The sequence below is a fragment of the Falco biarmicus genome, chromosome 3 (genome assembly GCF_023638135.1).
Source record: "Falco biarmicus isolate bFalBia1 chromosome 3, bFalBia1.pri, whole genome shotgun sequence".
NCBI lineage: Eukaryota > Metazoa > Chordata > Aves > Falconiformes > Falconidae > Falco > Falco biarmicus.
Genome location: NC_079290.1, coordinates 2,040,280 through 2,062,346, shown reverse-complemented (window position 1 = coordinate 2,062,346; position 22,067 = coordinate 2,040,280). Strand labels below are relative to the sequence as shown.

The following is a 22,067-nucleotide window of genomic DNA, read 5'->3' as shown; positions in this document are numbered from 1 at the left end:
TGGCTCACGCGGCTACAGCCCACGGCCGAACGTCCAGCTGCAAGCTGCCAAGGGAGGACCCCAGAGGCCACCACAGGGCTCCAAACACACGCATCGGCAACCGGGAAGACGACGCAGAGTGCACCCTCAGCAAACCCGCAGGCGAGAGCCAAGTGTAAGGGGGCAGGCAGAGAAAAAGAGGGGCTGACACAGTGACCGGCAGCGCGGCTGTCAAAAGGCACAGACCACGACAAACCCGAGAAGAGGGCCAAAAGAAACCTCATCGGGTTCAAGAAGGAAAAGCGCAAAGCTCTGCAGCCAGGGCAGAAGAACCCCAAGCGTCAGCACAGGCTGGGGAGAGCTGGCAGAGGAACAGCACTGCTGGAAAGGGGCCAGGGGCTGGGGCAGAAGCAGCTGAAATGGGAGCCAGCACCTTGCTGCAGAGCAGGCAAACCGCAGGGAGGGCTGCGGGTAAGGGGTGGTATCCCTTCTTTGCCTGCTCCTGCCAAGGCCGCCCTGCAGACACCGGCTGCTCCTGCTGAGGACCCTCCCTTCAACGGGTGCTGAGGAAACAAGGAGGGTCCAGCCCTGGCTACCAAGGTGGTCAAGGGCCTCAAGGGCATCCCCCACAGGGACAGCTGGAGGCAGACGGGCCTGTCTGCTCTGGCAAAGAGAAGGTTGGGACCAGGTAAGAGCTGTCTACAGCTACCAAGATGGGAACTAGGCAGTTGAGACAAACTCTTTCAGCACAAGCAGACAGGATAGGAAAGAGCAAGGGCCACAAAAGGCAGCATGAAAAATTCAGTTGACACAATGACAAACTTTTTTATTAGGAGGGGGCTGAAGCCCAGGAACAGACTTCCCAGAAAGGCTGTGGTTTCTCTGTCCTTGGGGGTTTTCATGGCTTCACAGGACAAAGCCATGGTTCACCCCACCGAGTACTAGACCACAGACCTCCAGAAGTCTCTTATGACCAGCACTTCAATGACTTTGTGATTAAAACAGCTGCGAAATAATATTGTGGTGAACTACTTTTGATAACTAAGGAAAGTATATAAGTCATGAAGTATATTTGCAGCCACTGAGCTCCCATGCTTGGAATAAGGAGTTTGAAAGTTAAGCCCTCTTGAGGAAAAACTGCAATAAATATAAAGGTAGTATAAAGAACTTTGGTGAGATCATAAAGATAGATGACCTGGGGGATCACACCTTTTTTATTTGGAAAAAAAAATATTAAACTATTTTTAGGAAAAAAAACAACCAAAAGTGCTGCTGCCTTTTCAAGGGAAGCATAGCAGGGAATGCTCCTTGCAGCAAAGGTATAGCTGAGCAACTAATTTCATGTTCCTGCAGTTGCTGGGGGGCTGGTGGACATGGGATCCCTCACAGAGCCCGAACAGTGCTGCTCAGCTGTGTGGCAGCATCTCTTCCCCATGCACCCCAAGTTTTGGGGCCTGGACACAGGTGGTGAATCCAAAACTTAGCACATGCTGAGAGCTGCCATCTTAAATATAGGTATGAATCTCACTCATCTTCTTCAAAGGGTTTCTGCACTTCTAGAAGTGAGTGGGAATCACTTCATCCTTGGAGGCAAGTTACCACCAGCCAGAAGATCTGCAGGGTTCTGCCTCTGTTGGGGGGAATGGCTGATTGTGAAAAGCCACGTCCCCTCAAGTGCTCCATTGGGAGGAGCAGAAATGGGATATAGGACCATGACTGATATAAACTATGGATGCTGTAAGCGCATAATGACTGGCAAGGCTGAAAGCAGGTCTTGGAGACCTGTGGTGTGCAGCTGTGGTCCCAAGCAAGTGCTGCCATCCATCCATCCTCTCTGAAAAACTGTGATCAGATCTAACTAACCAAGTTCAGAAAAGACAAGTTCAGTGTGGAATAGGTGAAAAGAAGGGCTTTTTGAAGGACCATGGGAATGGAGAACTTATTTTATAATGTCCTGTTTCATAACTAGTCTTGTTTAGTCTGGCAGAAGAGTGGCTGTAAGGGAACATGACTGCTTTCTATAAATACAGCAGGGAGGGAAACACTGGGGTGAGCTATTTAAGTGAAAAGCCAATTTTGGTGCAAAAACAAGTGGTATAAATTGGCTCAGAAAAAATTAATCCAGAAGATTTCTACCCAGCCGAATAGGGATGTCCTAAGACTGCCTAATAGCTGCAGCGTGTTGAGGAAGGGCATCCAGACTCTTTTTCTGACAGAGCTGGACAGGTTTTGAACCAGATCATGTGGCTGTGTGTAATAGCAGACAATGGGACTCAGTCATTCAGGAGCTGCTCTGCCTCTGGCCCTGCAGGGCTGGTATGTCACAGGGCAGAGATGCTGCATCTCCCATGCTGTTCTGCCATCAGGGCAAAATTACACTGCTCTTTAAATTGTTTTGGTAAACAGAGCCTAAATGTTTTCTTTTGCTTTCACAAATTTCTCCTTAATCTCAACACTTTGTTCCCCTGGTGTCCTGGGGAGATACCATAGTCCAGCCAAAGGACCAACGCCTTCTTCTGTACTTTGTCCTCTATTTTTTCCATCATTGTCTAACACTGCCTCTTAAGCAGCATACCTATTATTCCCTCTTCTCCTTTATCTCTGTGCTCTCTCATCCATCTCACTCTTCCTCCTTCTTTTCTTCTGCCCTGTGCTACACCTGCTTGATCTTCCCTGTCACCCTGGATCCCTGACTTCAGCTCCCAGCTCTTTTTCCACCGCCACTCACTGCTACCCTCCCACATCTTCCTGAAGAGGGGTTGATATTACTTACCTGCAAATTGATATTACATGGGAATCTACACCTACCAGATTCTGTGTGGAGTGTGGGTCTACCAAGAGTATCGTAAGTAAGGATTTTTTCCTTGAGAACTTGCCTTCCTTTTTGATATGTTGGCCTTCTAGCTGGAAAGGAATTCCAAGTTCCCTAGTTCCTTGCTACATGGCTCCTTCTATGTGTGACTCTTGTCTGGTGGGCAGAGAATGTTTAAAGTAGTTGCCAGCATGCTCACTAAAAAGTAAAACATGTCCTGCTCTGAAAAATGTGTCATCTGAAAGTAAAGCAGAAATGCATAATGATTACATACCCTAAAGTGGACACTGAAGATCTGGTCAACTGGGCACTCTCTAAGCTCTACTGACTGGATCTCTGTTGGCTCTAGTGGGAATCTGGACACCTAGCTCAGAGGTGGATGCCCACACACAGCCACTTTTAACCAGTTGATACGCAAGTGTCAAGTGTCATTGGAGATGCCCCAGGGTATATCAGATGTGTTTACAGGACTGGCAGAAATTACACAGATCTACAGTGGACTTGTGACCTTCTGAAGCAGGAGCTGGAGCTTAGGCAGAGTCTTCTAGGACATCTAAAACAGCGCTGATGTTCTATGTGTGGGCAACTGAATCAAGCTCTGTGTATCTTAATCTGGAGCTGGATCACCCAGGTTAAGATTGATCCAGATCCAGATTTTAGTTTACAGCTAAAATAAAAATTTTCATGTGTGGCTGACGAAACCACATAAGCTGGTTTTGCAAGCTCCAGAGTTTCAATGCAACACTTGCAACTTGATATTGATTATCCACTAAGAACAACACAGACCTAGGAAAAAAGAAAAAACTCATGTCTCTAAAGAGGAGTAAAAGCAAAATCTGAGTGAAAGACAGGTGACTGGTAATTGATCTGTATCACAGGATACAGTGGTTTTAAACTGATACTGTAAATAAGAAAATAGTGTTAGAAATGCTCTAAGCTGAAATAAGACCAACTTTGAATGAAAACAAAGTGTTTGTTGGCTCAGAGATGTGGCTGTTGATTCAATGGATAAAAACTTGCATTGATCTAATGCCTTTGACTTTCCATATTATGTCCAGAAAGTGTAACCTAAGTACAGCTAGACTGCAAGATTACTGCCTGACAAATGTTTTTTTTCCCTCTTAACGGAAAAATTCAGCTCCATTTTTCCAGCAGTCCAAAACATCCTCTGCTTCCCACATTGTGAGATGACAACAATGCTCAGCTGTCTTTGGCCTGAGTTATGGTGCTGTGCCAGAAAGTATCTCAAGTTGTGAAAAGTCTTAAATCAACACATTTTACCACTGAAGAGTGAGGAAGAAGTTTCTAAACCATATGAAATATTAATGTCTAGCATCTTGTGAGATACCATCTGGTTAGATCAAAGCAGAGCTGATAGCGACATAGAAACACACTGGATAGAAAATATAATCAAGTGACTTGAAGATGCATTGTTTCATGACCTACAGAAGACCACTGCAAAACCAGCAAGCATTACTTCAGGAACAATTAACTTTTCAAACAAAGAAAGATCCGAAAGAGAAATGTTGATCCTTTGGGTCTGCTGTTAGGAAAATCATAACGTACTTCAGATAAAATCACACCTCTCGTGAAGGCATGGACAATTTAATTGCAATTTAAAATTTGCCTAATACTGAAGTGTCAAAAAAACAACCCCCAAAAAGTACCAAACAAGCACTTCTACGTCCAGAAGGAAAAACAAAGGAGAAATACTACTGCAGACATTGTGGTCTCCCAGCATTTTATATTTATGTTCCTAGAAATAAATATGTCCCTTTTCCCTAAAAGCCATTGTTCACAGGATATAGGGCTGGGACTTGGGAGACCTGAATTTTTCTCCTGCCAGAGCTACTTTTCTGGGATATGACCTTGAGACAGACATTTTGCTTCTGTTACTGCTTCCACTCCCACTTCCAGTCTCTTCCAGACACAGTTTTACTGTGCCTTATACAATGGGGCCTCTAGGTGCTATTGCAATGTAAATAGTGGCAGCGCAGGTGCAATTGCAAGTGGAATATGTCTTTTATTATCCAGTTACAAGGTCACCGTAGGGTGCAAGGATTGCTGCAAAAAACATTACTGAGCTATCAACTTATGGCTGCCCGCTTATATAATAATGTTATTTCAAACACAGGGGATGTATTTGGGGCTTTCCCAAGCTTGCCAAGTTTGCGGTGCTGTGGAGCATCAGTGGTAAAATGGTCCCACACAGGTGAGATGAACACAAGGACGCTTAAACTGCCAGGGCTTTCCCCACTCTTCCCCCGTTGTTTACAATTTACCCATTCCTTTTCTCAAGGTTAATTAAGCTTTGTGACACCCTGCAGGATAAGGAAATATTGTACCCAGCTCCATGGAGGAAAAAGATGAAGAGGCAGAAATGAAATGGCTGCATTGGAGTGGCAGAGCCAGAATCAGGATCAGGGTAATCTCCATTCTGTTGCCACACTGTGTACCTTGTGATAAAACTAAAATGCTACCACTTTAACAGCAGTGTCAGTCACGCAGTATGGGATCTGCACAGGCTTTGAAAACCGGGTAAGAGAGCATCAAATGTTCCAGCCCACTTAATTTGAAAGCTGCCTATTATAAACCCTTGGGAACATGTAAAACAGACAGGTCAAATTACATAGTTACACAAATATCACTGGATTTCTGGCATTTAGGAATAAAAGGCTTTGATCTGTTCAATTTAAAAGTGCCTAAAACATGAATACACTATGTTAAAATCTAACATTAAATGCTTTTCTTTTTGTATTTTTCAAAAGCTTAGCTAGAGACAATTTGTACACAGCATGACAAAACTTTGCCTTAATAACATAAATGTCTATGCACAAGTAATTTGGCACAGTGTGCCATTGCAAAATATTTTATATTCAGTAAAATGACAGTTCTTATCTAGTTCTTATACACAGAAACCCTTAAAGAAACAATCTATTGCCCTTTAAAAGCCCCTCTCTATTCCTCACTTACCCATCTGTCTTATTTATAGCTCTCTCCTTTGTAAAGCCCTCCAAAATCTATGAATGAGAAGTACTCATAAACACTCTGTGTGAGCCAGGATTTGAAATCAGCAGCACTTACGGATGTTATGCATATGAAGGGAAGACTTCAGTGCAACGCTCCAGTATTCAAAATCAACCCTACATCAGTGTCCTCGTCATCAGTTTCACTTTAAACCAGTACTCACTCGAAGTCTGCATAAATGCACCAAAATGCCTCTTAGCCCTCCTCCCACTTATTTTTGGCAGGCGTTTCACTGTGTCTATGAGCAGGGATCCTCTCTCCCCGTTTTCCCTCATTGCACAGTTGGCTTTCCATGGGCCTCTTTGGCAGCTCCAGCCCTTTTGGAAAGCTGAGTTTATTCCTCCCCTCCTCTTTCAGCCTTGCATTGAGGAGGAGGTCTGTGTCGGGGACTGGATGCCGCAGAATGTCAATGCCAAAAGTGGCCTTTCTCATGGAAATCAGGCGCAGGAGTCCGGCATTGTCCCTGCAAGAAGGAGAGACATTGCTTGCTTTTTTCCCCCTCTCCCTTTCTGTGAGATTGTATTTGAACCGATGAGCTCTGGCGTTCTCATGCCTTGTGAGTGCCAGATCCTTCCTCAAGATTGATTTCTCCATCTTCTCCCTCACCTACATCGTTGCACCATCTCCTTTTTGTCACGTCCAATTAGTCATTATGGGCTTATCTTGGCATTTTTAAGATTACATGGATAAAAATGCCAAATAACTGTATTTGACATGAATTTACTCATGCTGAGGACTGTATTTACCCACCCCAATACACAGCACACAAGCACTGATTACACTGCTTGACCCACAGGCTCCTCATCGAACTGGGGGGCAACAGGAGATGTGCAGGAAGGAAACGACTTCCCCTGGGACAGCCAGTGTCATATCGGAATATCCCTGGTGGCACATTTATTTACAGTCTTCACAAGAGTTTGTTGCTCGCAGTCTTCCTCCTGATTCAACTCAAGAGGGATTTTGTGGAGGGATCCGTAACAAGGACACTGCAGTTTTCCAGCATTACAGATATGAAGGCCCAAGTCCTGGTGTCTTAATATGCAGCTTATAGTGGTTGGCTCACATCAGCCCCAGACGGCTGCTACCTAGATGGTACGTTGGAGTAAGGTCACTCCTGTTTGCTGCTGACTGGCCAAACTCATCCCCTCCACAGCCCTGCGAGCCGGCCACAGTCAGGCTCATGTTTTGGAGACTGGTAGGAAGAAGAGCCATATGAAAAAGCAAGCTCCAGGAGAGCTGGCACCTACAAGAACTGCTGTGCAAAGCCATCAGATCCATGCATGGGCTTCCTGGGACAGGCTGGCAATAGCTTCACTGGGCAGGTCAGCACCTCACCCTGCACAGACTGCTCTGAACATCACCAGATTTGAACGTTTTGCTGGCAGCTGGCAATACAACACTAAATCTAGTTGGGCTGATAAGAAATAAGCAATGTCACAAATTCAGTGATAGTTAAAAAGCTACCTTTAAAATAATTTCCTTATCATATCTCTGCCTTCAGATGAGAAAGACCCAGACCATGTATGAATTTACGCTGCAGATCCACCACCTAGGGAAGAACAACCCCACGCACCAGTACAGCCTGGGGGTGACCTGCTGGGGGGCACCTCTGCAGAGAGGGACCTGGGAGTGCTGGGGGGCAGCAGGTTGCCCATGGGCCAGCAGTGTGCCCGTGGGGCCAAGAAGGCCAGTGGGACCCTGGGGTGCATCAGGAGGAGTGGACCAGCAGCTGGAGGGAGGTTGTCCTCCCCCTCTGCTCTGCCCTGGTGAGGCCGCATCTGGAGTGCTGTGCCCAGTGCTGGGCTCCCCAGTTCAAGAGAGACAGGGAGCTACTGGAGAGGGTCCAGCAGTGGGCTGCAAAGATGGTGAGGGGGCTGGAGCATCTCCCTTCTGAGGAAAGGCTGAGAGAGCTGGGCCTGTTTAGCCTGGAGGAGACTGAGGGGGGATCTTATCAATGTCTACAAGTATCTTAAGGGCGAGTGTGAAGAGGACGGGGCCAGGCTCTTTCCAGTGGTGCCCAGCAGCAGGACAAGGGGCAACGGGCACAAACTGCAACATGGGAAGTTCCTTCTGAATATGAGGAAGAACTTCTTTGCCTTGAGGGTGGCAGAGCCCTGGCACAGGCTGCCCAGAGAGGCTGTGGAGACATTCAAACCCACCTGGATGTGACTCTGTGCAGCCTGCTCTGGGAGAGCAGGGATTGGGCTAGGTGATCTCCAGAGATCCCTTCCAACCCTGACCGTTCTGTGATTCTGTGATCCTGGTCTTGCCATGATAAGATTTAAACTGGTTTGTTAATATGCTGGGAGAAAGGTATCATGCATTTCAAAGGCAGGGAAACCGTATCTGTGCCCTTTTATCCAACTTCAGGAAGAGTTCGTTGAATACATCTCAGTGTGCATTTCTGATGAATATTGGATTGTATTTCTGAATTAGAATTTCTGATTAAAAATCGTTTGAAACTGTCATTTTGGAGCTATGACAGATATGTGGCACATACAAAGTATGCCGTCTGTTCTGCATGTAGGGTAGATGAAAGACACTGTGTAATTGCTAATTGATAGTGTACTCAAATATCATGCCTGCACACTTATCTCAACTGAGAGTCTACAATACGTAACATGTTGTTAATGCACACACCTTCCGTGAAACAAGGTACAAACCCAAGGAGTCTAACACACTGACCTTGCACAGGCTGTATGCTGTGTGCGTGTAACCTTTTCACAGCAAAGTATTTACACATAAAAAAATTATGCATATGTTGTGCACTGAGGCATTGAGATATTCAGCCTTCTATGTTATACACATTATATGTTATATGTATATGTATATGTATATGTATATGTTATACACATATATGATATCCATGCCAAGTGTTTTGGGGAAAGAATGTGCAATTGCCCATATGCTCCCCAAACAATGGGAATGTGCTTTAAGTTGTGGGACTGAGGAAGCAGCTTGATCCTCAGGGAATACTGAAGCACCATGGGATAAAGGCAACCATATCCAGGGTGCATCGCAAGAGGTCAACGGAGGTCGTTCTCCCCCTCTGCTCTGGTAAGATCCCACCTAAAGTACTGAGTTCAGCTCTGGGGTCTCCAACATGGGAAGTACATGGACCTGTTGGAGCGAGTTCAGAGAAGGGCCATGAAGATGATCAGAGGGCTGGAGCCCCTCTCCTGTGAAGACAGGCTGAGAGAGCTGGGGTGGCTCAGCCTGGAGAAGGCTTGGGGGAGACCTTAGAGCAGCTCCCAGTACCTGAAGGGGGCCCACAAGAAAGCTGGAGAGGGACTGTATACAAGGGCATGTAGGACAAGGGGGAATGGTTTTAAACTGGAAGAGGTAGATTTAGATTAAATATAAGGAAGAAATTCTTTACTGTGAGGGTGGTGAGACACTGGCCCAGGCTGCCCAGAGCAGCTGTGGGTGCCCCATCCCTGGCAGTGCTCAAGGCCAGGCTGGACGGGGCTGGGAGCAGCCTGGTCTGGTGGAAGGTGTCCCTGCCCATGGCAGGGGGTTGGAACTAGATGGTCTTTAAGGTCCCTTCCAACCCAAACCATTCTGCGATTCTGTAAGGAAGAGATGGAAAGGAGCAGGCAAACTGTGACATCACAAGCCTGGCTTATGTCTATGTGCATGCAGATAAAAGGCAGCGTTTAAATTCATGTTTTAAGATTTCCTTCCTCCCTTTCTTCCTCTGGAGGGGAGGGAAGGATTCGCTCCACTGAGGAGTGTGCAGCAACATGTCCTCGCTCTTTCACCGTTATCTTTCCACTGTACCCCCCGCACCCCATGCACCAGAGACACCATGCACCAGCATGCCATGCACCTGGTGCACCACACACACCATGCGCTCCGCGTACCCCATGCACCCCATGCACCATACACGCCACGCACCCCGCGCACAGCCCCCCCACGCGCGCACGGCGCGCTCCACACGCTCAGGGCGCGCGCCGCCGAGGGCGGGGTGGAAGCGCCTCGGCGCCCGATCATTGGCCACGCGGGAGGCGGCCCCGCCTCTCCCGGGAGCGCGTGCGCACGTCCGGGGAGAGAGGCGCGGCGAGGGGGAGGGGGAGGGGGCGGGGGCGCAGGGCGGGGGCGGGCGGGTAGCGCGCGGGGTGGAAGGGGGCGGGGATTGGTTGCCATGGGAGTGACGTCAAAGTGTGTCGGGGACAGGGAGCGGAGACACGGAAAAGGTCAAACTAAAGGCGAGGAGGAGACACGGCCGACGCCGGGGCCGGGCCCGACGCCGGGGCCCGGGCCCAGCCGAGGCCGAATCGACCCGGCCGGCTTCGCGGGACCCGCCGGCCGAGGGAGGGCGGCGACCGCCAGCGGGGGGTTGTGAGCGGGCCGGGCGAGGTAGCCCCGGTGAGGGCAGCCCCGCCGGTCCCCGCGGCGGAGCCGGCCGCCCCCCGCCGCCTCCCCTCACAGGTACGGGGGAGCGGCGCCCCGCTGCGGAGGCGGGCTGGGGCGGGGGCCGGACCGCGGCCTCAGGAGGCCAACGGGGCGCGGGGGGGCCGGGGTCGTGCTGGCCACCGTGGTGCGCGGGGAGGGGGGCGGTGGGAGCGCCCTTACTGTGCCGAGGGGCGGAGGGGAGCTCTGGGCGGCGCGGCGGGGTGGGGGGCAGTTTGCAGCTCGCCGTCCCCCGGCGGTGGCGGTGAGTCTGAGGAGGGGGCTCCCCGCCCCCTGCACTTTGCGGGGTGGAACGGAGCTCTTGTGGGGAGGGAGAGGAGCTCCGCACCCGCCACCATGCTCCCCCCGCCCGCCGGGGGTCCCTGTCCCGCCCTTGGGGGCTGTGCTCCCTCCGCACCATGCTGTGACCTCGTTGACCTGGGAATAAAAAAATGTGCTGCTTCCCCCCCCCCCCCCCCCCGCCCCCCCCGTGGGCTGTAGGACCTCTGCCCCCCGCCCTGGCCCCAGCTTTGCATAACTTGTCTCCCGGGTTGACTGTCCCTTCTTCCCTGCACTTTGCCCTTGCCCGGTGGTCTGTAGCATGAGGGAGTAAAACTTCGGGAACTGGTTTTTGTTTCCCTAGTGAGAGAGTTGGATCACAAACAAGGCAGACTGCTTAATAATATATATACATATCTCCTGTATATCCTGTTTTTTCCCCACAGCAGCACAGTGCTGAAGCGAGATTCTGTGATAGTATAGACCAAGGCCCTTTGGCGTGATTTTTTTTCTTCTTCTTTTTAAAACCCTGGAGTGAAGCTGCTGTTAGCATGTAGAGTTGGAATGCCACAGGCAGTCTGTTGTCTCTTCATGTTCACAGAATAATTTAGAGAAGCAGCAATGACTCATTAATAGAAAGTATTAGTTGCATGAAGGCAAAACCAGATGAAGTTTCTTACTTTACTACAGACTTATCTATGACCTTGGAGCGGTCTGTCTGCATCAGCCCTCTGTTTGCTTATGAATCAGGAATAGTGGTGCTTTTCAAAAACATACTGAATAAATATAGTAATGACTGTGAAATGCTTATCTGCTGTGGTAATAACAGGTAGATAGTGATGTTATTTCTGTTATAGAAGCATAGTGGCTGTAGGCAGGACACAAGTGTTTTGCTTGCAGAATTTTTCTGTTGTGGCTACACTTTGATAGAAATCGGCATTTGCTTAAAAAGATGTTTAATAATCTATGATATCGCATGATCTGTGCTGTGGCCATCTTACACTACATATTTTTATGAAGAGTGCGCTAATATGCTTTCCAAGAGCTGCCATTCCACAGTGCAAGTAGTTTGTGGGTGTGTTTTCACTCCTGTTTGCCTAGAACAAAGATGGTGTCGTCTTCCACTGCTAAGGAAACCTTGTGAATTTCTAATGTGGCTGATTATCTGATAGTTGGTATCTCTGAGCTACATGGTGTTAGATTTGGTGTTTTCATAGGGAGCTGGAAGAGAGGTATTCTGATGTACTTGATATGATGAAGAAATTAGTTCTGGTGTTGGTTTGTAACTTTACTGTGATATAATTCAGTGGAACTTGCCAGGGTTGGGGTAGTTGTGTTAACTTGATGCTATCTCAGGGTGCCTCGGTATCTGCAAGAAAATAACAAAGGGAGTGACAGTAAGTTCTTACGTGTGTGATGAAAGATAAACTGAGCAGTTCAAGTTTAGGAACAGTATTTTCCCTCTTACTTTATATAATGCCCTCTATAGAAAATCAAATGTGTTCAGGATGCCACAGGCAAAAACTTCAATACAGGAATCCTAGAACTGTGAGGGAGTTAACCTGTTGTTCACACACTGCTCTGAAGTGGTGTGCAGCCACTGCAATAACAGGTGAAAGCAGCCAAGTGCAGAGCTGGGAGCTGCTGCTGCCTTTAATACGGACCCGAGTGAGCTAAGTTTTCCCTCTTTACAATTTTGCTTTATACTAACTTGTGCAGCTGGATTACTTGTCTCTTCCCCCCTGCCCCCCCAGTCTGTTGTAGAAGGATACACCAGGAAGAAGCACTATTTGACTGATATCGTAGGGGCTTTTTGAAAGTAATTTGATCTACGGTTTCTCACTTGTGTATTCAAGTTAACATGAACCTTCCATAATCAGTTTTAACATTAAATAGGAGAGCTTTTATGTGTTGAGGAGGAGGTGAGTACCAACACAGTTGGGGTTGTTTGGGTTGGTGGTTTTTTTCTTAAAAAACCTGAAAGCTGCTTTAGTAAAATGGCAATTCATTGTTAGTTCGTAATATGTAGGTGCCCTGGAAAAGTCAAATACCTAGTTTCATAGCTACCCTTGGGCATCTTTAATTTATGCAAGCAGGGCTCACTGAGTAACTACTGTAAATCTCATTGACCTTAGTAGGTTTGCAGAGGTCATATTTTAAAAACGGATAAGTTGTGCTTGAACTATTTTGTCAGTAAGTATTAGGAACAAGTATTTGTGTACATAATTACATGCTTTTTCCAGTTCTCCATTACATCTTGTTTTCCTTTAGATTCTTGCTTATAAGTGCTACAGTAAATCTAGAGTAGTCTTGGACTTTATATTTTATCACTCATCTTAATATTGGGAAGAAATGTGGAGTTTTGAAAACAAGTTCTTTTTCAAGGTCTCAGTGTAACAGAGCAAAGTGAGGTTTTACAGACAGCTAGAAAGGCCAAGTTTTGAATCAGAGAAACTTGGCTAGCACAACTCAAATGTATACGAGTGACATCAGCATTTTCCTGAGCCATTTATGTTGTTCACTTCTGTTGGTTCCCAGCAGTGCCTTGTGACTTATGTAAGCTTGTGCTGTACATCCTGTCCTGCTGTTCTCATGCATGAAAATTCATTGGTATTATCTTACTGTAGGTTTTGAGAGCTGAATAGTTACTAGCTGCTTGTTGTCTCAAATGTCTATGTGCAAATTTCTTCTGAGCATGCTGAAGAGATCTATGCCAGGAGCATAATACTGTCCTCCTAGGAAACATCAGAGGCATCGCTTGGAGTGAGACACAGCTCATTCCCCTGCTCCTTTTGGTAATGGGAGCTGTAACCACTGTGAAGTAATGTGGCTGTGGAGATAACTGTGAGAGAGAGGCTTTACTGGACAGAAGCCTTGATCTGTGTCATACATAGATGGACCACTAATGCAGTTGTGATGACTGGTGTTAAAACAGCCATAAAAAAACCAAAGAGCTAAAGTTTCAACAGAAGCCTCAATAATACCAAGACTGGAAAGTAAAGGCTTTTATATACTATTACTGTGCACTTGTCATTACAAAGGCTTTGAGAGAAATTGCGCCTTCAGGTACTGATGCTTCAAAGTTCTTTTTGTAGTTAGCATTTAGCCATGCATAATGAAGATACTGACACTTGATGGGTGAAGTTGAAGCAAACCCTCCGTTCTAAGCTCTCAAAACCAAACATTCCTTCTATTTTTCTTGCTTGCTAAATCTAGCTGAAACTTGCCGGCATAAAATCCGGCAGTAACTCAGTGTTTGTAGTTTCATTCGAAGTTAAGTTGGGCGCCTTCTTTGAACAGTATCATTTCATTTAAAAAAAAAAAAAAACCCCAAACAAAAAAAACCCCACAGAAGTGTGTCTTAAATATAATAGTCTCTTTTGTTAGTGCTCTAGCAGTGTGATGGAGCCAAATTCCTGCTTGCTTGTCTTGGTGAATGCGGTTGTCCTTGTGTGGCTCCGTGGCTTGTTTTGAACGACTGGAAAGTTTCCTTATGTACACAACTGCACTACATCAGTGTTCATGACTGTACAGGAGATGTAACTGCAGTGGAACCATATACAGAAGGGGAGAAGGGTTGATGTGGAGGAGAACCACACCAGGAGAGGAGTCCTGGTGTGGCCCATGGAAGTAACAAAGATATCTTCCCTGTGACTTTCCACAAGTGATCTGTTCCATCATGCACGAAACAATTTCTCATTGTGGTGGAAAAACGAAGAATATGAGACTTGACAAGGAGACTGCTTATCTGAAAAGGAACAGGTGCAGTGCTTTGACACTTGAAAGCCAAACAAATTCCTTTAAGTGAGATGCTCTTGCAGAGTTTAAGGAAATTTATTGGCAAAACATGTAAGAGGGACTTGAATTTTCATTCTGAGTAGGGAATTGAATTATCACTATTGCTTTTATCACACAAATCTAGGAATGCACGGGCTTTTTCTAGTGCTTTTGTTATTTTTGGAGGCTATGCAAATCTGTTTCAAAACCATATGCAGGAAGACAGACAGCAATGCAGTTACATGCATTTTTTAGAAACTTGTAGAAGCTGTAAGGGTAAACACGGGTTAAAAGAAATTACTTCAAAAGCACCTGCATGTAACACATCCAGGATTCCCTTACATTGTATTTTATTGCTTGACAGATACTTACATGAATATGAAAAGTCCATGTAGGTGCTGTCATTATTCAATAGCCTTTTACTTCTGTACATGTAGGCATGTAAAATGTAGTCTGGATGCTTAGATCTGCTAAAAGATTTATAAGAAAGTTGGCTCTTGAAAGAAGTTTCCCACAGGATGCAGTGGGTGTCAGGTCTAAAGGTCAGTGGCAAAGTATTAAGTGAAGGCTCTTTTGGATTTATTTTTCCTTTTTTTTCAAACAAACCCTGCTTATGTGAAGAACCATAGAATCTTTCATTGTTACTTCCTGAATTTCCAAATGTTAATGGACATTTACAGGTTTTGTTTGTACTTCAGTGTTTTGTTGAAAACTTTCTTTTTCTTGAGGAGAGGAAAAAAACAGTGCAGTTAACGTATTCATGAACTCTTAGCATGGAAGTTCCTGGTGTAAATCAAAAAAGCCAGATGGAGTTTTAAGCTACTGTCATGTACAACTTAGGAAATGAACATTCCTGATACTAATAAAATGGCCAGATTGGAACTACATAATTAATCCCAGCATCCTTTTCAACACATGATAAGACTTGGCTGTAACAGCCATAGAGTTAATGGAGACAACTGTCAAGTTCTATGAAGCAGTGGATTATTTGCCTAAAACAAAAAACACCTGCATGCTTGTGATTGGTGCTCATGCTGCAATTTAAATGGGAAAATAAGCATAAGTAGTGGCTGACTTGGTCTTGAATCTGCTTCCTGTCTTAAATATGTATGTACATATATTTAGATTCGTATTTGATACATATGATTTATCTGAATTGATATTTTCTGTATATAAACATACTTAAAAACCAGGAAATGAGTATATAGGGTTTCAAAGTGTTACCTGGTAAAACCTTCTCTCCATTGGAGTTGATTTGAAATGTAGTGACTGGGGAGCCTCAGGAAGCAATCTTGCAATTAGGTTTTTTCACTGTAGGTATGGGTGACCTGGAAGAAGTGTGCAGGAAAGTGCTAAAAAAAAGAAGGCTTATGAGATGGTACAAAGTCTGTGTCAGAGACAGACAGGAGGAAGAATGGGCAGATGGCAGTCAGTACAAAACAGGTGAATAATCAGATTGAGAGCAAGCTGAATAGACTGTGTGAGTGAGTGTACTCCTTGCATGGTGCTTGCATTTTTGGTTTAATTAAACGTGATGGGGATTTTTCCTGTTGTGATACATGGAACAGAGGTAAAAATCTTGTAGCTGGAAGCATATATAATGGTAAAAGCATGCCTGCCATTGTCAGAGAGAGCTTCTGGGTAAGTAGAAAGGTCAGTGCTTTCAGAACTATCTGGACTGGAAAACCTTAAAAAAACCTGCTCAGTTCTATAGACTTCACCTGCAAGTTTATTCAGCTCTATCTTTGGCATCATATAGAATAATATTAGCATGATCTAACATCTTAGTGCCTGGAAAATATGGATGTGCTGTGTAACAGATTTATTTATTTATGAAATGGTCTGGAAGGTAGCAAGATATGTTTGTGGTAATTTGTTAACATAATCTATCTAGCTTGTTTGAAAACTTTTAGCCTGGCACGGTGATCTTTTTGAGATTGTTGTTTGGAGGTGCTGTTGGAATGATGAAGGTAAAGAAGAGCAAAGGGATGGTTGTACTGATGAAGTTGATCCCGTAACACCTAGAACAATGCTAAGAGTTGTACAAAAAAACCCTCAAAAATAAAAGACAAACAGAAAAACTTCTTCCCCACTGATTCTTGCTTAAAAAAGTTTATAACATCAATTTACAATGTAATAAAGCATACACGTAGAAGAGTGTAATTGGGATCCTATTGATCAGCCTGTTGCTGACTTCGTCAATACAATACCAATCACAATCTTTGCTGTTTGTGTCTGTTTCAAAATGTTCCTGCTTTTTTTTTTTTCTTTGCAAGTTCTGTAAGTTAAAACAGCAGTGAACTGATCTAACTGGAGAATGTCCCACTACCCAATAAAGAGGCATTTCTTTGAGCTGGCACTTACTGAGAAGTGCAATCCACCTTGCAGTTTAAAATTTATTTAGTATGGGTTTTCTGTGCCTGAAGTTACCCATTGGTAATACTAAGTTGCTCCTTGTATACTGTCGTCTAAGGATGCTTTGGTCTTAACACCACCAGTGAAGAATTTTAACAGGAAGGTTGAGGCAATTGGGTCTATATTTCCGCAGAAATGAAGGTTAGAAAGATAAAGGAAAAAAGATTAAAATATTCACAGGAATTGCCCTAGATAAGATTGTTTCATGTCCGAGGGCATATTGAATCCTGTGGGAATGAGGAAGCTAAACTGCTAAAAGGCTGCTTAATTCTTGTTTCACACTGAATCAACACTACTAATACCACTTGGATAGCTAACATAGAATTTGTAAGAACCTGGGCATTTTATGTAAAGAATATAGCAATAAAATGTTACTCCAAAACAAATCTTTTGCCGTGTCAGAGCTGTGGGGAGAATGAACATTGGAGGCTTAACGTAAGTATAATAAATCAAAATGCCAGATGAGTCCCAGAGGACTTTCTTCCTTCATTCACTTCATTGTTTTCTCTGCAGTTCCAGCATAATGCAGGGGTTTCATTCTTCTGATGTTCAGAGTGTTTCTAAGTGTTCCTGAGGACTGAGCGTTTCTCTGTGCGTTACCTCAAACTCAGTTCATCATTTGGTGTGTTCAGTGCGCTAACGGAGTACTTTGGTATATGCAGAAATTGCAATGTGAGTTTGCAGTTTTGGGAGAGTGCTGAGGTACGTGTACTGTTGGTAACCTACAGAAAAGGCTCAGATTTGTACCTTCTGGAAAGTACTATTTCCCAAAGCTGATGCTTGGCAACAGAAGATGCCCTGCTGACCCTCTGCAGCTTGGCAGAAAATGCTCCATAGTGCGTGAGCTTCCTAAGCATATATCCCAGGGTGCAGAATGCTTGGGGCTGCTGGCACAGTATTTTTTCTTTTTTTAACCTTCACCAGACTGTCTCTTTTCCCCATGTCCTTAGTACCAGACACACAGAATAAGAAAATAGAGGGCAGAGTTATTTTGTAAGATAAAAATTGGAAATAAAAGGGTGAAAGTAGAACAGGCTGAAAACTCTGTTCTGGTTTAAGCAAAGAGTAACTTGTCTAGCTGTTCAGCTGCTGTTACTTAGAATTTCTAAGGTATGTCTCAGCTGTTGGACCTGGAAGGTCAGTACTCATAGCAATAGTCTCACATCAGTGTTAGCTTTAAGTATTTAAATTTAAATTAAAATTACTGTGTGTTGTCCATCACATCTTTCTTTTGACTAATCCTTACTAGTGCTCTGGCTGGGAGCACGAAAGCTGTGTGGTGTTCCTGGCTCTTCTGGAGATAGGCACCTTTGTGTTTAAATGCTGGTTTTTTTCCTTTCGTCCATATTCAGTCTTTTGGCTGACAGGTTCATACTTGACATGCATCGTTACTTTAACATGCATTCTTACCACATACTTACATGCTTAGTATAATGTGTATTGTTAACCTGGTGGTTTTTGAGGATATCTTTAGCTTTTTTATAGAGAACACACGTGACAATATTGTTAGTGCTGCTGATAAACTTTGTAACTAAATGATTACGTATGGCTCGTGCTTATAAATAAATACTCTTTTTCATTATTGCCCCTCATTCTGCTGCTTTTGGAGATTTTGCTTATCTTAAATTATTGTTCGGTAAACTTAATTAGTAAAACTTAAGAGTAGTCAATATTGTATTCACTTCTAGAAGGGTAAGTAAACATTTTGTTCTATCAAATTGGGTTAAGACAAGATATACTACAGCTAATTTTTAATATTAATTTGACATACGTAGACTTCATCTCAGTAAGACAAAGGCAGTGTTTCCAAGGATGTTTTTCTTGACGGTGGTTCTTTGAGCCTAACTCTCCCGTCTCCCTGTAGGTCAAGGACATCATCGTTTTCACGCAGCCCTTTGCTGTGGATAGCTAAGGTGTCTGCTGACAGGATCAGGCACTTTCAGGTCACTGGAGCATTCAGGATGTTCTGGTATCAGGGAAGCTAGTTCTTCTGCAGCCTGTCCCTCATTGTTCTGAATATATCAAGGGAGTGTTTCAAGGAAATACCAAGGAAAGATAAGGTGACTTCTAGAGCTTTATGGAGATTGGTATGCTGTATCTCTAGGCTTTGTAGCAGAAAAGAGAACTGTAACGCTAAACAGTTTGCTGTGTTCAGAACTTGAACCAGCTGTGGTATAAGACAGATTCTTTAGCAAGGAAACCTGTGATATTTTGTTTGCTTAAAATATACATGTCTATTTTGACTTTTCCCTCCTCTTTTTTTTTTTTTCAGTTACTCTAACTTGAAAAATGAGTTGTTGCATCTGATCCAGTGCTTTTATTTTTAATTCCAAAATAAATGTAGTAGTTGATATACTCGGATATTATGTGATTGGGCATGATTTTGTGGTCTTTTTTCATTTGATTTCAGCCTGTATGACTGCTTTCAGTTCACAAGCCTGATCAAAATTTTACAATGAGGTTTTTTTGCTTTGAATATGGTGACTAAATGACTTGTCTTGATAAACACAGTAGTTTGATCAGGAACTTCTAAGCTGGTGGTTCAATTAAAAGTCAGTTTATGCCAAATATTAACTAGAAGCAGTACAATCTCAGGAAAGCAAAATGAGTTTATGTACTTAAACATTCCTTGGTTCTAAGAAACTGATTGAAGCTGTGATTCTGTAAGTTAATGTGAAGCTGCATAACACAATATCAGGGAGAAGTACTGGTTTATTTGTTGCTCTTTCTTATACAATAAAAATTTCAGTGAAGTTCCTTATTGTTGTAGTTAGTGATATCTGACTTATTGCTTGTAAGTAAATGAAGAAACAAGACCTTAGTTACACAGCTTGAATTGCTGTTATGTGTAGAATTACTTCTAAATTTCTCCTAAGAATATCAGGCATCCCAATAAAACTAAACCTGTGCTGCAATTCTCAAAGACTGTTAATCAGTAATTTTTTTGTGTGTGTGAAAAGGGAAATGTTTTATATCACCTGCTTTAAATGAAAGGGTGAATACTGGTTTCCTGTCAACTTACTAGTGCACTACATGTCTACTACTGCAGAATTTTCTTTATAAGTTCAGGCAATTTATAATATGCTGTTAACTTGAACTGTGTGCTGTCTGCCTCAGTCATTTCTTCACCCCCTGTAAAATCAAGAAGTAATTTTAGTTATCGGGTTAATCTTTGCACAGGTAGGACTTTCAGATCATTGGAGACTGAAGCAGTGTGGTGTACAGGTTATTGATAACTGCAGTGTTTCCCGTCGTAAGCTGCTGCTTTAATTAGTTTGAAGAGTTCTGCTGTGAAGTAGTATTGTGGTTAAACTGGAATTGAAAAGATTAAATGTGAGATTACATTTGCATACAGAGCTTGACAAATATTGTCAACTATGATACTCTCTCTCTCTTGCATTAAGTGCAAGAGCCTAAGGCAGCTGACTTCTTGTGGCTTTGTGGAGGGACGGAGCGTTTTGGTCTGTTGTTGGTGCTGGAGTTATACAGGCCTCCAGTCACTGTATTTGCAGCATTTCCTTAAGCATACCTTCATTGGTACAGGTTAACTTTTATTTAACTATTTTCACAGAAAACATTTGTTCTAGAAATGCTATAGCTGATGGTTATTATTCTAGTATCAGTTACATTTTAACTCTTCACATGGAAAGAAGATTGCAAACTGCACATGAAATTGGTTGGTTTATTATTTTTTTTTTTAGTTGAACTGATTCCTTAGACGAATTTCTTGATGTTTTTACAGGATTTTTGTTGAGTTAATCTGGCTTCCACTGACCTCTGCTTGAGATACAGCAGTTCTGCAAAACCAACTGAAAATCTGCAGTTGGTCACAATAGAAGTAGTGGATTTCTGTAAAAAGTGCTTTCAGTAATTTGTCCCGTACTTGCAGGTGAACAACTTAGAAGACTTTGAGGAAAATAGCTGATTTACAAGTTGAGTCAGTCTCCCAACATCTTGAGAGTTTTCTTCAGTTACATACTCTGGTTTCTTTGGCTTATAAAAAAGCAATTGAAATAGATGTGGAAAGCAGAATGAAGATACTTTTCAGCACTTTCAACAGATAAAGTAAGTCTTAAGGACTGTGTAGCACCCTTGCTCTTCAAACCCCTTTCAGGGAATGTCTGGTTTATGAACTGACTATAGGAGGATTCTTATGAAGAACCATGTATTTGCTTACTTTTTATTTTTGTAAACGTTATTTTTCATATGAAAATGTGGTCAAATGAAGTGGGCAGCTTTACATTTTTTTCTTTGGCTTATTTGTTCTGGGGAGATACCTGGCTTTAATGATACTTGATTTTAGGCTTTAGTAAAGTTCAACTTAAATTTGATTTTATAAGGTAGAAACTACTGACAATGATGCTTTTGTGTGAGAGCTCCACTCTTGGGCTTGACTTGTCTCTCAAGTAAACTTTCCTGCAGAGCTGTACCCTTGACCTAATGAAGTAACTAATGTCCACATGTTAGTAGCTGGCCAGCTGCCAAAGGAGGATTGAACCACATCCCTGTTTAGACTTTTTCACATATATTTTTGAAGAATATTAGTATTCAGAAGTGTATCATACTGCCAAGTTCTTTGGGGAGGTTTTGCCGTGGGTGCTTTAGATGCTTGTGAATACTCAGAAATATTTTTGCTTATTCTTACATTCTTTTGGTTTGTCTTTGCCTCTTCAAGGTCAGTCCATGTACCACTAATCAGTCCACGTATGAGCAGGTGAAGTGTTAGTAATGTAAGACAGACTTCTGAGTCTTAGCATTTAGGAAGAGTGATTGCCTTGTAAGTCCTGCTCAGCTGATTTCTGTGGAGGTGGAGTCTGCAGACTGCTCGGCATAGAAGTCTGTGGAAAGAGCTCCATGTTAACAAAAAATATCAAATAACAGTTTTTAGAGTTGCAGTTGGGGTAAACTTTGATGCAGGGTGTGAAAGGCAACTTGGTGTTCATCTATTGATTTTTTTTTTTTTCAAATTTCTGTTTTGTGTTGCAAGGCGTGGAAGTATTGAAGCTACATCTAAATGGTTATAAAGTTAATACTACTTGAAGAGTATGATTTTGCCAAAATAATTTTTTTTGTTGTTTACTGTGTTTTTGAGAGATGCAGCTCACTCGTGTTACTGTTCCCCACTTAGTGTTGATACCAGAGGTCCTAAACATTGCTATCCTTTTTTCTTTTTTGGGGGGTGGGGGGTGGAGGGCAGGGATGGGGAAATGTTCCTGTTGTGGTTAAACAATTTGCCACACCGCATTGCCAGCAAAACAGGCATCCTGCCCTATACAGTAACTTCTTCCTGTTGGTGCTAAGGGTTGTACTGCCATCCAGTGACTAAGATCAGCTACCTGCTATAGAAAAAAGTATTAGGTTTCTGCTTTTTTTTTAATCCCCACCC

At 43.7% G+C, this 22,067-nt stretch overlaps 1 protein-coding gene across 1 annotated transcript in view; it reads left to right on the top strand.

The window, feature by feature from the left end:
• The first annotated feature begins 10,014 nt into the window (after positions 1 to 10,014).
• The window catches only part of ZFAT (zinc finger and AT-hook domain containing), a 145,130-nt gene continuing 133,077 nt past the window's right edge, over positions 10,015 to 22,067 (top strand). Inside the window, exon 1 of the mRNA XM_056330205.1 lies at positions 10,015 to 10,249. The gene's annotated coding sequence lies outside the window, so the exon portion shown is untranslated. The remainder of the gene's footprint in view (positions 10,250 to 22,067) is intronic.